This window comes from Platalea leucorodia (genome assembly GCF_965183815.1).
Source record: "Platalea leucorodia genome assembly, chromosome: 3".
NCBI lineage: Eukaryota > Metazoa > Chordata > Aves > Pelecaniformes > Threskiornithidae > Platalea > Platalea leucorodia.
In genome coordinates this window covers 89,558,913-89,577,163 of record NC_138825.1, presented here as the reverse complement: position 1 = coordinate 89,577,163, position 18,251 = coordinate 89,558,913, and the positions used below count along the sequence as shown (strand labels likewise).

At 38.2% G+C, this 18,251-nt stretch overlaps 1 protein-coding gene across 1 annotated transcript in view; it reads right to left on the bottom strand.

The window, feature by feature from the left end:
* Window positions 1-18,251, bottom strand: part of ME1 (malic enzyme 1) — a gene marked incomplete at its 5' end in the record, with an annotated part of 190,038 nt that overhangs the window by 107,236 nt on the left and 64,551 nt on the right. The window lies entirely within an intron of this gene.

Sequence of the window (18,251 nt, the reverse complement as noted above, 5' to 3'; positions counted from 1 at the left end):
TGTAATTCTCATTTCATTTTTTATTTATTATAGAAGCAAAATCAACATAATATCTTATCCTACTCTTCATTTATTTTACTCGACATGCAGCTATACATCCAGGCCCACTCAGACTTAATTTAATTCCATTTCTGATCTACTTTTCGCATGTGAGACAGCGGAAAAAAAATTCTTCCACTAAAGTCAATCTCTCAAAAAACACGAAATTGAAGAAGTACATGCCAAAGATGCCATCTTGTAATTAAACTTTGCACTAGTAAGTATAAGGAGTTGTCTTCTGGAATTATTCTAAAGCATTTCATCCACCTATTATAAAAATTATAAAGTAAAAATTAGAGAACATTATTGAAAAATAATTTAAGTCTAAGTCTACTACAATATCTCCATATGAACAGAAGTGGGTACATGCCCATGTGGGTCTAAATAAAACTAATAACTCAGGGAAATGCTTGTCAGATATGACTGCAAGTATTCCAAGTCAAGCAAAAAATTTCCTGCAGTGTTAAAAAGTATATTAGTCAAGACACCAAAATGAGTCCAAAAATTATATTTCATTTCATGTTTATATATTTCATGCATATTAGATTATATATATTTATATATATAAATTACCATGTGATATATATTTTCATATTGCATTTTATATTTAATTTCCTATTTAAGTGTCTTCTTCCCCTCTTTGATGTCAAAAATATACAATTGAAACTGTTTATCATTTTGGACAAAAGGCAGTATAAGACATATTGCAATTAACCAAAGTATTTCTTAATCTTAAAGCTGATTCAGAAACAGAAACTACAACATCAAGTAGCTAATTAGCTAAAAACTGTCATGTTCTGAAAGAAAAATATATATGCACTGTATAAAGGAAAAAAAAAATCAGCCATTTCTGGTTAGAGATTTTTAACTGTTTAAATTTCATTTTTTGCATTTCCCCCTAGAGCTGGGGAAATCCCAATTCTGGCATTCCCAATTAATTCCCCTTCTGCTTCCATTCCCCACGCTCAAAACAAATGCACCAGGCTAGATGATGACGTCTATCGGTTGTTTTTTAATAAGTAACGCCTGTCAGCAGATGAATTCCTCCACTCCAGCGGAAGCGACAGTCCTCAGGGACTTTTCAGAAGTTGTGGTATTTACAGCCTACAAGTATATTTCTATTTGTGACCCAGCTACCTGAAAAAAGATGTCCCTAACAGTGAAACACCGTGAAGAAGCAATGCAAAATACATGCTGATGCTTCCCTTCTGATGTATTGTATAGTGAGTCATTTTATAAAACTAAACTCTTAAGTCATAAAATACAGTTATCAAAGTTGCTAGCGTCAGAGACAGTCAATCGTGAGAACTGAGCGTGCGAAAGAAAATGAAGAGTGCAGGAGGAAAGCTATCTAGAGGCATCACCCCTCTCCTTCTCCCCGCCCTCCAATTTACACCGACCTAATAGATTCGTGTTAAATGAAGCAAGATTTTGTATTGATTTTCTAAAGAGCCGGAGCCCAGCCCAGTGTGGTTAAATGACCTCTTCCTTGCAAGCTAGGGAGAGAGGTCTCCATGGAATAAATTCCCTGACAGAGGAAAATAAAGGCAGGGTGGCTGCTCCAGAAGGAATTTTGTTAGAACATTTGTTAGGACCTTTGAATAAGTATTGAGAGCGTATTTCAGAAATCTGTCCAAGCAGGATCACATTCAAACAACAATGGAAAATAGGGGCTGAAGTGTAAACAGAGTCATGTCGAAAGCATTTCACTCCCCCCTTCTCTTCTTCCCTCCATTCTTTCTGCAGATTAGTAAAACATTTCTGGACACATTGTCCTGACTGAGAAGATACCCCTGGATTTAAGGGCACAGAATAAGACATAAGAATCTTTCATTCTTTTATCTGGGTCTGTTTTCCTCATCTTTCATTTCGCTAGTTAAAGCGCTTTTCTCCTTTAAGGTGTCCTCTGCAAGAAGCTACACCAGGTTGCAAGAGGAACCCCAGCTTGCAATGGTGTCTGCCACAAGAATATTCAACCTAAATGACTGGAATTGAACCTGCTGGCAATTCTACCTGCAGGCAACTACCAAAAAAGTTGTACTACATATTTTTTCTTTCCATGAGGTCATGCTATGTTGAGAAAAACCATCGACTGCACAAGGTTATTGCAAATAGGATAGGGTGACACAAGTTGACAAGGTAGCCAAATAATTGGCTATTGGCTAGCAGACATTATAGTTATTTTTTGGCACAGCCACAAGAAGAACCAAGAAAGGAGCAAGCTACACAATTTAAATTTGATTAAATTATATACGTATTTCAGTCCAGAAATAAGACAGAATTATCCATTTGAGTATAATGTTAATAATAATAAGCATTGTCATGTCAGTGATGCATACCCCGCTCTGCCAGATGCAGAGCCCGTGTGATGCACGTCTGCCTGACACAGCACTTCTGGATGGGGCTGCTACAGCAGATGGACAAGCAACACATTTCAGGACGTGGAGAAAGAAGCAAGATACAGAAAAAAATGCTTAAAGATAAGGTTTTGTAAAATAAAAGATGAGGAAAAATATGCTGCTTGTTTTTCAGCATGCACCTATTCACATATCTAACAAGAAAAGCATCTCACGGGGAAGTAGGCTTAAGTTCTCCTGTACACACTCTTTCAGAGCAGCCCAGGCTGGCAAGCTCACTGTAAAAGCAAGTATAGATTTTACAACACAGTTTGGTCCTTTCTATTGGAACCAACATCTTGGTTACAGATATTACTTTTTCTTGCAAGGCAACAAATTGAGACCTGCTGAGGCTTAAAAGGCCCATCAGCAAAACTGTGACTTAAAAGTGACTTGAAGCTTGCAGCAGCAGATTAGTCTTCAAACTAATGTGTTCATTTTGAACCTGGCACAGTGCAGATCTACGCGGAACTTGTCTGAGCGCATATGGAGAAGGGCTCACCTTCAGTCACTTTGGCTCCAGTTAGACCTCAGTTCAGCACTGGTGTATACCAGTCTAGCCAAAGGGATCACCTCTACTCATGCCCACTTCCGATAGCCAGACGATACGTGAAACTACAGCGGAGGAATAATTACGCAAAGAAGTAACTATTTCTCCTTTCTTCTTGTCACATCACCAGTAAGACCAGAGCCCTGAAGAGTGAGGGGAGGAACCACAACAGGGCATTAAGATCCACTCATCAAAGGGGTCACTGAGCTCACTACACTGTAGCAGATTTTACCAGCTATGTGGAGGTCGTTCTACATCACATAATTTGGCTCTGCTTTATTAGAACCCTTATCTATGAGAACAAAGTAAACAGAATTAAATGGAGTATTTGTTTATTATGCTTCAAGGAAGTAATGTTCCACCAGCAATGTCTATTTTCTGTTAAAGAACAGTTTAGAAAAATGTGTCATAGTAGCAGAACAATCCTTTCTTTCCTCGTCTTATAATAACAGAGGCACTCTAACATGTCTCTGAAAATGCCAAACATTTTTTAATGAAAAAAAGTTCAAAATTTTCTCACAACCCTACATGTTCAAAACTGTTATTTGAATTATGAACTGTACACAGAATTATAATAGAGGTGACTTCACTTCCCCAGGCAGCCTAAATCAACAAGCTTAAAAATAATAATAATAATTTAAAAATCTCAGGGACCAGCTTCAGTTTACTTCTGAGCCTGGACTTTCCCAAACTTCATGCACTTTGCAAGAAAGAGGTAAACTACTTCCCTAGTCCCTGTTGAAATTCCTTCCTATTTTTGTTAAAATTATAAAAAGCGGTACAATACAAACATTGCACTTGAAACTAAGAGTACCTATATCCCCCAAAAGAACAGCCTGCTCTTTTTCACCAAGAAATAACAACATTTCTCATTGTAACTGTTCAATATGGTCTCCTGTCATCATATAAAATGTACTCAAACTTTTAATTACGTCTTACCTTACCAGGTTCCTTTTCATAGTAACATTTGTTCCAAGACCTCTGAGGCCTAATAAATACAACTGATGGGCTGATTTAAGAAATGCAGCTGTTCACAGTTGTATTTATTTTTTTACCTTTCCCTCTGTACGAGGTGAATTTCATTACTTTTCAATGCACAGGTATTTCTTTCAATAAATAAAATAGTTGATGCTGAAATTGCAGCTGCTACTGACCTTCATCCTGAATTGATTAGTATTAAAGAAACCTGTGCTTTACATTTTCTAGAGACGTTGCATACTCAAACCGTATTTAAACAGAAAACTTTGTAAGAAGCAAAACAAATATTAAATCAAAAACCAACATCAAAAATGGGACAGCAGCATTAAGAGAACAGGATGTACTGTTAACACCTCTGAAAGCCTAGAGGTGTACATGAGTAAGATATAGTTCATAAAACAGATATGTACTAGCAGCATATGAAAGACAATGAAGAATAAGAGATTAACCCAGAAAAGACAGAAAAGTTTATAAATATTATGTGTTATTTCATGCTTGGCAGATGGTTTCCTAAATGATTGATTATAAATAGTTATTTTTTAGAAGAAAGTGACTTCAAGTATTCTGGAAGACAGATGCTAACATCCACCAACTCCAGTTAGCTATAATTAAAAGAATAATGGAAGCTTCATTATAAATTTTTATAGTGACTCAAAAGCCCAATTTGGCACAGGAGTGTAAGAAAATAATCAAAATAGAGAAAAATACACTGTTCATAATCACTGTAAATGGGAAACGCTAACGTCGAGGGGTCTGAACAGTCAATCTTCAGCTACAGGAGCAAACCAGCATTCAGTCTTATTTCAAGACTCCCTTCTAAAAACGCTGTTTCATGGCACTCTTTATCCAGTGTCAGCAGCCTGTGTAGCACTCTTTCTCGTGCCCAAGTCCATAGAAGCTGCTTATCAATCCCTGTTAGTAAGTGCAGTGCTTTAACAGTTACTACAGTTAAAAATAACATCTACATACCAGAGACAAGTTCGGGGCACTCACAGAATGGTACAGTCTACAATGTGAATTAGCCTTAAGAGCAGAAAAGTGGCGAAACTAACCTAAAAGACAGCAGCTGTAAGCCTGGCATTTGAAAATACAAGCTTGGGGGAATAAGGTTTCAGAAAAGAAAGGACAGGGTTTGGAGGAGTAAAAGGCACATAACCACAGTGCACAAAGATTTGGATGCTGTGGGATTTTTAAGTATAGATGTTCAAACATTATTTTAAAATAAATAATAATGATGACGATAATAACAACAAAAATGTTTAAAAAAAGACAACTGGGGTAGGTAGCTGCTTAAGATTATCCTTTTTTCTGGTGCAAGCCTCAGCAAGCTGCAGTGCTCTGGATGCTGCACATCCAAGGACAAAAGTAAATACAGTATCCGCACTATGCTCAGGCCTGCCCAAGAGCTTCGACTAGAGCCATGGCTCTGCCTTGTCTCTTTGATGAGAGACACTGTGCCTCAAAGAGCCCCATCCAAGTAGCACTATAGACAGAAGAACTGGCCCAAACAACCCCATGGGTTGCAGGAACTTCCAAATGGATTCCTTTTGCTTACACCTTGCGTTTTCCTTCCAGCAATCTTAGTTGGCGAAATGTCACAACCCAGTTGGACTGGGTCCATTTTCAAATACAGCCAGGGCTGCCCAGACACCCGACTTCAGATCTCAGCACATTCCCTCTGCCACCCCATGTGGGATTAGGGAAGTGGGGAACCAGGGGCTGCTGTTCAGTAACTTGCAACACAGCGAGCCATAACGCTCCTGATCCATCTCCGGGCAGGGGACAGATCACACAGACATTGCCCCATCTGCCTTTCTGCATCTGAAACAGGCTCCAGAGCTTGCATACAGTGTACATTTTATAAATTGTAACACAACAGAGCAGGTGAGAGTTAAAAAGGGTCAAGTTGCCTATAGCAGTACAGAGCGAAGGCAAATGAAGAAGGAAAAGAGAACATGGGCAGCATGCTGTCCTGGTACTTTTCTCCACCAAGTCTGGACTCTCCCAGCCCTCCGAGAGCCTGATCCTTGCTACCAAAGCGTGGAATCTCTACATTGCTACTTTGAGTGTATACAGACTTTTGCAAAAGGAACCTTTTTTCCTTGAAACATCCTGCTTTCACTTTGCCAGAATGCCAATCAGGTAAACTCAGGCTCCAGAACTGGGCAAAGAAGTCAGACCTTTGTACAATAAAAGGCAGCCCAATGAAGTAATTCCGCAACTGCTCTCATTCAACACAAGAAACATTACATTGTTAAAATAATCTGAGTAAAACATTACAAGCCTTACACAGCAAAACTTTAAAACCAATTTTATGTGGTACATAAAGCAATTATAGCTTGTCACTTCACTAATAATCCAAAAGTCTCTACTTCATTTTGGAAACCATAACGTGCACCTCAAACTATTTTGAATTAAGATTAAGAATACTTCATAGTAAAAGCAACACTTCATGGACTTTGTCATTGCAGACTTTTTGCATCAATTATATAAAATACTCATTATTGTATATCTAGATAACACTGTTTTCTAATTAGCGCCTCACCTCCTTTACTTACAAAAGCAAACAGCGCAGCATTTCGCGATCTAAATATTCAGACTGTAATGATTCATCCTTTTCATACAGCAACAGAGCAGATCAAATCATACCTTCTTTATATTCATTTCTTAAAACATGCATTTGTTGATTTAACTATATTCCTAAAGTATCATTCATCTAGACAATCACCTTTTACGTATTGTTGCTTAACCACATAACAGCGATTCAATGGAATGTGTTTGTTTGAAAAGGAAAAGGCAGACTTTGAGAAATACTGTGTTTTAAGAGCCAAAGCTGTTTTGCTCCAGAATTCTTCTGACATTTGCTCAATAAATAACTTAATTACTTACACTCTAATAGACACAAATAGAACTATTTGAAGATTGTGAATGAGAGAATGGTTTACCAGAGCCAGACCCATTCATTTTTAAGACAAAAAATAACCCACTGTTCTGCTTCAATAGCTATCAAGCTTGTATTATTTTATGCTAATATTAACTGCATGAAGAACCATCAACAAACATCATCAACCATGTATCTACTAGGAATCTTGCAATACTAATGATGTTTTTAAAAAAAAACAAAAACAAAAACAAAAACATTTAAATGTTATTTAAACCGTGAAGCACTCAAACAAGTGAGATCACTGTCCTTCTATTTACTCCAACAACTTCTGCTGCCCCGGCTCATTGGAACATGGAAAATTTCCAGTATTTAGACAATAGCATCCTGTAAGCCAGTTTTCATTAACCTTTAAATCACCATCATTTGCTCTCAATAATGATTAACAAGGACAAAAGTGAAGACTTATTCTTCTTACAGCATATCCTACTCAACTTCCACTTTAATAAAGAAGTCACTTCTGAAAAGAGACACTATCTTCCATTTGTAAAGCTGACCTTATCTGCTGAAAAGGAACCAAGGAAACCGCTCAATTCATGTCACAGTGATAGAGCAGTTCCTAACGCCAGGAGCTGCAGCGCTAAGAGGTAACAACTCCGAAGGCCGGCAGGCTGATGTGAAAGCGTCCAGGTTGAACTTGGCATACAAGATGGCCAGCGAGCACCCTGGCACAGAGCAGAGCTGTTTCACCTGGCCTTGAGTTGTCTGCGTACAGCATTCAGCAACATCTCCGAGACCCACATCCCGAGGGCACAGAGATCACAGCGTCATCGAGGCTGGCTAGGACCACTGGAGATCACCCAGTCCAAGCCCCCTTCCCAAGCAGGGTCAGCTAGAGCAGTTATTTTGCCTTGGCTTCCTCGGAGGTAAAAATTTGGTATGGACCGTGAATTTTCCCTAGTTTTTACTAAGGACTGTTAGCAGTAAAAAGAAAATAGCTGTTCTAGCAGAGTTTGCTGTTCCTAAGATCAAATGCTGTTTAGCTGGTGCTCCACTCCATACACAGAAACCTATTCTTGCTTTCAGTGGAAATCGTATCAGCAGATAGCGATTGAAAATAAGTCTCCAGTATTTTAGGACATAAAGGTGGGCATAACACACTGAAAAAGTAAAGATCTCAATTTACGACCTGCATATTTTAAGATAAACTCAAACTATTTAATCTTAGGACAAAACCAAACAAGCTTTCACATCACAAGCATTACTTTGAGCGAGAGAAATAACAAAGAGACAGAAAAGAACTTACTGGAGCCATTTTTAAATCCTTACAAAATGAACATTTTCTTTCTTAGAAACTTTTAATAGAATTGAATATAGGTATAGCATGAGTATTGTTCCCTACAATTACTAAAATAGTAGAAGACATTAAAAATAATGCAATTTGAGTTGAAAAGCAAGCAATTATTCGGCCTCAGTTATTTCATAGACTGTTCTCCTATTGTTCACAGAAAGTACATTCAAATCATTTTCTGCTTCAACTTTAATATTTGACTCAGTTACAGACTTCCTATTCAAACAGGAAAAAAATTATGGGCTTGAGTTTATTGCCTGCTAGAGCATACAGCACCTTCCTCAGGATCTCACAGTGAATCAGTGATCTCTCAGAGCACCATCTGAAGGAGAAACATGAAGTCTTGCTAATGCAAGATAATCAATATGACTGGATTCTCATATATCCAGACTGTTTTTAATATTCCTGCAAGTTATTTGTTGCAGTGATTAATATGGCTGGTTTACGTGTGTCTCAACTCACCATTATACAGGGGAAGGGCAAGGGCAGCACAGAGAGACCTGCAGGAAAGGTAACTCCCGAGAGAGCAGCAGCAGGAGGCACAGAGGGTACCCGCACTGGTATTCAAAAACCACCTGGGTCTGAAATCAAGTGTCATTTTAAACAGATGAGTCCATCAATGCCAACCAAACTGCCTGAAGGGCAGTGCTGATCGCAGGATCAGGTGCCAGGAAGACAGTGAGAAGATCCCAGCAAAGTCCATATGCATCCACCTCCTCTTCTGCCCCTGTCCCGTTTTGGGCCTGCAACCTTCCTCTTGCAAGACCCCGGGCTCAGCCTTCCTGCAGCTGAGCCACTGCTGAATGGCCTGGAAACCTAAAGTATGGGAAAATGGGATTCTGAGGAGAGAGAAGGGAGTTCCCACCAGATGTTATTTTGTTCGGCTTCCCATGCCCCAAGAGTGCAAGCCCCGGCACACCGGGGCACTCTCACCCGTTTCGAAGGATGCGAGGGTGTACACATCCACACACCCCCTCCTTCCTCATGCTTTCATCCAGCTGCTCACCTGCTTCTACATTACCCATATCTTAGCCATAAGAAAATAAGAATTTTCAGTTTATTGTGATAAATAATGGGAAATTTGAGCAAGATGTATACCACGAAGCTTTCAGGCATCTATTTGCACGAAGAATAAGCATTTTAAAGCAAAACATTTGTTATAAAAAGGCACCAAAATTAATTTTCAAATAAACACTGTGTTGTGTGACTATAACAATTTTCTTTCTACTGTAATCAGCAACGTGGAGAGAACAGGCATAGTTTATTTCTGATCTTAAACCAAAGGTGTCCACCTCTTAAAATGGCATTTAAATGGCATTTGTTAAGTATTCACTAACTACAAAAACTATTTCACTTGTGCATGAAAATTTATTCTGTTGTTCTGCCCTCACAACCAACAAGCTGGGCTTTGATGGCCACCAGGAAAAACAAGAAGCTTTAACAGCAGATGGGGAATGTCAGGCCCAAGTTAGTGCTTTACATTAACACAAAGCTTCTCTGCTAACAAGTAATCCTATCACAGAACTGACTTCTCAGGTTAGCAATTTCTTTTTTGCCATATGAAGAGATAAGATTATTGTTTATAAATTCACATGCAAAATGTATAAATCATCGTCTAGTGACAATGTGACTAGTTTTGCATTAAACTTAAATTCCAATTATTTGGAATATCACGTTACTCTCACCATAAGAAGCTAGTCATTATGATTTTTTTAATTGGTATTTTGTTCATTTCCCTTTTGTTCTTATTTTAGTGGTTGGGATCACTGAATAGCTCGATAACATCATTTGACAAATTTCTTACGAAACTTGAAAACTGAAGTAGCTTTAACAATAATGTTTTAATTAGGCTACACAGATCCATAAAAACTTTCTAAAAAACAGAACTAAGCCTGACTACATTCCAAACCAAAGTGTTTAACTTATTGAGACACTCATCTTTAAAAAGCGTGTAATAACAGAAATCTCCTACATTAAAGTTTTACTTAAAATCTAAATAATTTTTAAACACAGATCTTAAGCTAAAATGTTTTAGAAAACTCAATGGAATGTTACAAGAACTGGTCAAAATGTAGATCAATTTAGTTTGAACTCCAAAAAAGTGCTGTGGTAGTAGGTCCTTGGCATAAGAAGGGATCAGCTGTATATCCATCCCACACCCAATTTTTATTGTTTTCTTTTGGCCTCTCGATTTTAACCAATTTGTTACAATTACTGTACCTATAGCAAAGCTACAACAATTTCCATAATTTTACATCCATATTTTCCATTTTCAAAAATACAAGTAGAAAAATGCAAACAACCTGATCAGCAGCACTATTTCTGCTCTTATTTCCTGTTAAATTTACAACATGCATGAATGTATGAGATAGATAGACAAAATTTTTAGGACTGTGTCCAGCAACAGTTTTTAATATGGGGAAAAAGCTGCACATCCAGCTCTATCTCAGACAGAGAAACCGAGAGGCATACATGATTATTTTTAAGACTCTGTTATCTGATGTTAACAAAGTTCCAACATACCAGTCCTTTTCTGAAATTCACTCATGGAAAAAGTGAGTATTAAAATTTTACCAGCAAAACCCAGGAAATGTATATTTATATTGTCTATATAACGTGTATTTAATTATATGGAATTGAATTTATTTAAGAATAAACTAGTGATTTTCTGACTCAATTAAAAATTAGTAGAAGCCTTTATCGTAAAATTTGAGAAAAAAATTATACTAGATGGAACCCCAAGGTAACATTTTAAGCATTAAACATCTGGAATGTATCTGGCCCACTGTCATAAAAATTAACTTCAACCTTTACAGGCAAATGGTCTTCTACTTTCCCTCCTTTTTATATAAATTCAGTCATGACCACATGTAAAGTTTTCATTTCATAAAGTCAGTATCAACATTTTGGGGAAAAATGCAGCATGTAATGATATTGGCTAACACAAGCGGCTAATATTACTGCTAGCGTTTACTATATACCTACATGAAACAAAGCAGCACAGGATATGGAATGGACGTAGTGAGAAGTCATGGAAGCAGTCTTATGGGGTGATGGAGGTATTCAAAAAGCATCACCTACCAGTCACAGCAGAAGTGTTTCTAAAACGTTATTTGTGAGCTTCCTACCTGTTCAAGGGACTGAGAGGCTCAAAGTCAAAAAGAGGCACAGGCTTTTCTGAAGACACTGCCATTGAAAGTCTATAGGCCATACATTCAGTCATCTTTCAAAGATAACAGTTGTTTCACTGTAAAGCTTGGATGCAATGTACCAACCACTCATCAAATGACTGAGGTTATGACCATCCTCAAGAAGAATCTCATTTCAGTGCATTCACTGGAGTATTTTTATATTGTACGTGAAATGGCAAACTGAAAATAGAAATAGGTACATTGCTTGCAGCAAACAGAAACAGGGCAGAATTGAAATCTTTTTGGATATGCTATTTACTTCAGAATCACAAATCCCCCATGCTCGTATTCTAGTTATTTGTGAATAAACCATTAATTAATTAATTGAACAGAAAGCAAACTGTGTTCTGTGTTTTCATTTTCAGAAGCAAACATCTACATGTCATGTTTAAGGAGCTCATTCTAGATGGCTAAAGAAAACTCTCAAAGACATACTGTTGCCTAAAACAGGAGCATGAACAACCTGCCATACAGTGCAGCAAACCTGTACATTTATTTGTATGTGCTTATAATAAATCTAAAGAAAAACTCCAGGAGAAAAGTTAAAACAAACAAAAAAATACACTCTAATATAAGAAAGCTGCCATAATATGGTGAACTTCTGTAAATGGAAATGTGCTGCTGTGTCTCTGTAAGCTACATTAGAGCTTCATCTCAGCAACAGTAAGCTGTTCGCTTAGACGGAACGCTCCTCCAAAGCAGAACTGACTTGCAATGCCATCACTTAACTCAGAGAGCGGTGGTCAGGATGACAGACACCTCATTAACCTTTCTCCACCCAACAGCAAATTACACTACGTTAATGCTACTCTATGATAGATTTGGTAAAGTTGTTATGACCTGGTCTTTTTATGTTTGTTTTAAGTTTATTATAATTCACACTGCTGACACTTTTTATTGAACAGCATGCATAAGAAAACAGTTCTATAAAGTTATAAAATTTTGCTAAAAAGGATGAAAATGCCATGCAAGAAATAAAAGCGTTCATTTTGTCTCTTGGCTTCTCCAGAAGCCTCATATCAAGAGAGGCATATGGCTGTCTCAAAAGCAGTGTGTAAAAATTTCCCAGACTAAAAGCATTTAGCAATAGAGAAACACAAGAGAGATTAAAACATGCAGTCCTCCCATTGTTATGCTCTCGAAGGCTGAAAACCTTTATGCTTTCTCTTCACTTTAAATTTTCCTTTTTAATACCTTACTATTTACCTTATTTATTTAGAAAGTTTCTAATCAGAGACAGAACATGCTGATGTTAGAATATCCAAGCTACTGCAAAGTTAGAGTGATTTTGCTGGGGTTTTTCCTTCCTCTTTCAGACTTCATTAAATACAGTCAGAGCAATAACTGATTTTTTTTTAAAAAGCTACTATATCTTGTACTGGAAATGCAACGAGACAATGTTGGACTGCTGAGTAATGAGAGTATTTTGAACAGAGAGGCTGCTGAATGTGTAAGCAGGGGATTTGGGTGGTGCTGAAGGACGTGCAACAAATGTACAGAAAACGAGAGCTGGAGAAATTCCATTGTAAGCACACTCCTAAATGAAAACATCCTCTGGACAGGGGCTGGGATATATACAGAATGAGCTAATAAAGCATTGTAATGTTTCTAAGTCACTGGTGTCTCATCTGAAATACTACTGGCACCTTGTTTTGCAACATCGGGAGATAGCAATGGGAATTACTGGGGACTTGGAAAAAACTATCTGCGTAGAGGCTGAGAGCAGGATTCTTCTATCTCTAAGAAGATCTCAATATAAAAAAAACCCACACTAAATGCTTATCAATCACCTGTAATAGTTCACTGCAACATGCTCATGGTGCCTACACATACATCTCTACTGCTGGTGATACCTATTTGTAAACACATGGAGTAATACCATTTCTTTTTTATCCTATTGATAAGTAAGCGCTTTCCCTTCCACAGCATAGCCGTAGGAATGGAGAAAAAAGACACACACCTTTTTCTTAGCGCTTCTCAAGCAATGAATTGCAAGTTTAAATGGCACATGGAAAGGTAAGAGGATAGCCTGTAAGTGTACATACTTCAGAACTCCAAGAACAAGAAAAGTAGCTTCTTCCATTAAGTGCTTTTCCATATGTAAATGCTCCCTCCTAAGCAATTCCTGCAGTGCTTGCCCTGGGGGAGCATTGCCTCCTCTAGGAGGGTTTCAGAATAGCCACTTTCATAAAAACTGAGAGATTGCCATCTAAAATGCAAAACCAACTCTGTAACTCCTCAGCAACAGCAAGTTCAATATAAATAGCCATTAGTACTGGTGTCTAGTATGGAAGCACCCAGCAAAGAAGTCACAGCTGCTGCTTAAGTTGGGAACCATCAGCTGACTCCAGTTGTGCAATGAACACTTACTGACAGAAAGCGATTTCATTTTAACTACTTCATAACATCTGTGCAATCATTGTCCCCCTTCTTTGATAAGAAAGTCCCTTGGATGTCTCAGCACACCACAAGATAACATATAACTCTTCTAAAAAGACCTTTTTTTTGACAGTCTAAAAGGCTAAGCATGCCTGACACTGAAGGCGTGCACAACAGGCTCAATAAGCAAGCTGGGGCTTCTCCTCCCTTCCTAACCTCTTTTCACCAAAAAACAGACCACTTACTCCCCACAGATAAAGTAGTTTCTAACTTTATACTTTCTGGCTGTATTTGGCTGCACTGAAAGATGTACCTCATCTCCTGCAGCAAATCAGTTGCATTGCTCTAGAGAGAAGCCTAGGAGTAAACTAGCATATGTGTCATAGACAGTGATGTGGAGGCCAGAGTCCTGGAGGAAAACATGGGGCAACTGAGACTGACGCAGAAACATATTTATTATTACTAAGTATGCTCCTAAAGATTAAAATGATCTGTTCTTTCCCTGAAAGCCATTCCAAACGATGAGAGTTTGAGACACTATGCTGAGAAGCTGCCATCAACATACTGAAGATCATTAGCGGCAAAAAGGTTTGAGTCTCCAAGACAAGGGATGCAGATCTTAAAACCAAAGTTATCACCTTTATCGTGGAGCCACCAGTATCTGTACTGCGTCTCACTTGACTTTGAGCACTGTCTTAGAGGATCTGACATTACTAGGATCATCCACAAAGGCATTCACACTCTCTGGATAAGAGAATCTGAAAATTCAAGTTGCTGTTCCAAACACTGATGAGTCACCTGAAAAAAATCTTGGACCATCCTGTTTGTTCATGTGGCACAAGCTGTCAGCTGTCAGTATTGTCCTAAATGAGTGCTAGGATGGTGCAGAATTCCAGTCCACTGATATGCAAACTATTGCCAACTGTAGGCCACAACTTAACGGCTGTCCAAAGCCCCTCAGTCCAGAAGGGAGGCAACCCTATCTATCATTTTGCACAAGAAGTAAAGATGAAGTAATATCCATTTGCAGACATAGCGTGGGATTTGATAGTCTGTCCTTGAAAAGGTGTTGAACTAAGGAAAGTTATGGCTCTTTTATTGAAGCAAGTGACTCTTAAAAGGTTTGCTTTGGGGGCCAAATGATGTTGACAATCAGGGGGCTGTATAAATCTGGCAGGTTGACAGAGGCTGTTTCTCAAGGGGAAAATTCTGGTGGATAAATACTGCTTGAATAGAGTAGGACAGAGCCAATGAGTAGACCTCTCCCATACCGTATTACCTGATACTTTAGTGTTGCTCACAAGTCTTTGGCCAAGTCGAGGTGTGAAAACTAAATAAAATCTCTGCCTTTAAAGTACATTTCATTAAGGAATGTACTACTTTGGGAAATCTGGAAACTTGTAACCAGGAGGCAGTATTGTGGGCTGGCGTAGAGTCAAAATGTCTCTAAAAATTCAGGAAAAAAGGAAGGGATTGAAGAGTGACGTGGTTATATATTGGTACAAGTCCTAATTATTGATATGCAACTGTAACTTACCAAAAGAATATTGCTATTTTAAAAGGGCAATAATGTAGTTTATTTGTTGAAAGTGATACAGCCTACCTTTTTGGCGGTATTGGCACTAGAGAAAAAAGATTAGTCAGAGTAAAGACATTTAACTTGGGATCATGTACTTTCTGTCCAGCCTTCTGCACGTAGATCCACAGGATGGCTGTTTTAACAACCCAAACAAGAAGGGTCTAATAAGCACTGCATTAATAACAGTCACACAAACCGTCCTTCCCATGTGGTGAAAAGCATCAGCAAGAAACATCTTTCTTTCAGAGGACTCTCTCAGTAGGATGCATAGTGAGGAAGAGAATCATCATATGCCAAAACCTATAGAAGTGTAAGTTCCCATTGGCTCAGAGTATAGATGCCCTTGAAAAGATAAATTTGAGTCCTCCAAATCTGTGGAAGAGGGAGAACTTTCTGTTCTAATCTCACACAAGAGATGGTGGAAAAGTGTAAAAAAAATAACAGTACAAACCAAATGAGGACAGGCATCCCCTGCAAATATCCAAGATGGTGTGAAGGAAGCAGAGAAGGAAACAGACAGGTATGGCCCATATGATAATTTTGGCATTCTTGCACAGAAACCACCAAGGATGGTGGTGTAGAAGAGCTCTGAGGCTCGCTAGCAGTCTTCCACAGAAGACTGTGCTAAGAGGGGAAAGAAAATGACCAAACACTAACTGCTGCCAAACATTTTGAGAGAGTCATGTTTTGAGTAGGGATGGCCTCATTTCCTCCTGCTCACAGCCCAGATGTACTCCCTCCAGACAAAACAGAGCAATGCACCATCAAGAGGTAAGAACTTAGGTCTGAAAGCCAGAAATTCCATGCTTGTGATGTGTTTTAGGACAAAGCTTCTTTTATGACCATGATGAAAAGTTCCTAGAGGATTACCTGCATAAGAAATTACCTGTGCAGCTCATGAGCGTAGGAAGAGGCTAACAATAGGTAAACTCACACAAGACTAAATGAAAGAATAGCTCAAAGCATGACTTCTGTAAATACTATCCTTCCACTATTGCTATACGTAACAAATACATGCAAGCACGAAGTACATACAAAAAAATAACGCCACGTGGAGGCCCTTGTATGTCATAATGCTAGGCCAGAACTATATATTCTCAGTTTAGCATAGGATAATCATTCATGATTTCATTCTAAGGTGCAAGGTTAATAAAAAGAAAAAAAATTCACACTAGTGAAACTTTTTTCCAAAATATTACCAAAAGCAATGAATTTAACACAGTTCAAGAGAGACCAGATGACTACATACATATAACGTACAGAATATCCTAATGTTTTCAAAATCAAGATATAACTTTTTTTCATTCAACTATTTCTTAGAATGAGAAATTGGCTTAACACTTACAGAGCACTCTAAGACCGAAATGAGGCCAACTGACATCTATACAAGATTCTCACACCTTCCCCTGCAGCAGCATTACTGGCTGCTGACAGACCAAGTTGAATACACCTTGGGAACAATCCAGTGTAGTGTGTTTCTAGAAGACAGTCTAGGAGAAGAGAGGAATTCAACACTCTTGCGCTGTGCCAATTCTCCTTTTCCAACTTTTCAGAGCAGGGCAAATGTTATGCTAGGAGAATCTATTAGCCTTACTTTTGAGCCGAGGAAGCAACAGCATGCTAAGCTAAGTTTTAGCTTGATGAAGGTAACAGAGCAGATCAGACTCATGCCAAAGAGTAGAATTACTGGGTGTCACAAGATGTCATGGTGCTTGGATTCAATGGAAAGGCTACACAAAAAACAAGACGAAAAGCTGCCTGGAAACTGTCAACCGTTGTCATCTTCACAAGAGACAAAAGTGAAATCACAAACCAACATATATTTCAAAAGTGCTTGGTGAGAGGCTGCAACTGCTATCATCGCCAGGCTTTTGAAGTCAATAAGAGAAAGACTGTCTAAAATTAGAAGATATGCTACAGCTATGCTAATTCTCTATCGTAATGTTACAGAATAATTTGCCACCTGAGCCATGTTGTTAATACACACAACCCACACCAGTGCCTGCTGGAGAATGGAACTCCAACAGGATATTTTCAAAGAAGCATTTTGCTGTATTTTATGTCTTTATTGCAACACATTTTGATTTCAGAGACTGCCCTAATGATCAAGCCCTTACAAGAGATCGCTTAAAAAAACCCACACTTTCTTTTTAACTTTCAGGTGAAAATTCTGCATAGTTTTCAGAGAAAAAATGCTAGGAAAAATAACTGTGAAACTATTGCTTTATTATATCTTTTAATATAATTTTATGTTCCACAATAATCAGCTTTAACTAAATGAAGATACAAAGATAATTATCCATAGTAACAATCAGATTAATAAAGTCTCTAAAATATACATATATATATATATATCTATATATATCTCTCTGTTTTGCCTCGGAAAAAACATCCAGATGTGCTGAAAAAAAAATCTAAGGGGGAAGTTATACTGGTGAAGAAGTTAGCTCAAATGAATCCAGACCTTCTGGTCTCAATCAAGAAAATACCACGTATTTGAGGGTGAGACAGAAAGTCACAAAGAAGCACCAGGAACTGAAGCGTCTTGGCTCATGTGATCCCGGAGTACTTGACAAGTTTTTGGCCTCCTGTAAGCCAAATCTGGTTTCTGAAGAGACTTGGATGTCATAGGCATCCAATGGAATTAAGAAAAAGAAAAATCCAGACTCCAATGAAAGCCTCATTAAAAACCACACAAAAAAATTATGAAATATACCACAGGATCAACCCGCAGGATCAACCTTATGCTGGCAAACAGACTGCAACTTCTGCTACCAAGGTCTAACATTTTGTAAGTTCTGACAGAGGAAATAAATATTTCCCTATTCTCTAATTCATTTTCTTTATAAAAAAGGGATGCTATCTTGCAGCTGACAATCTCAATATGTAAACATTACTATGTCAACA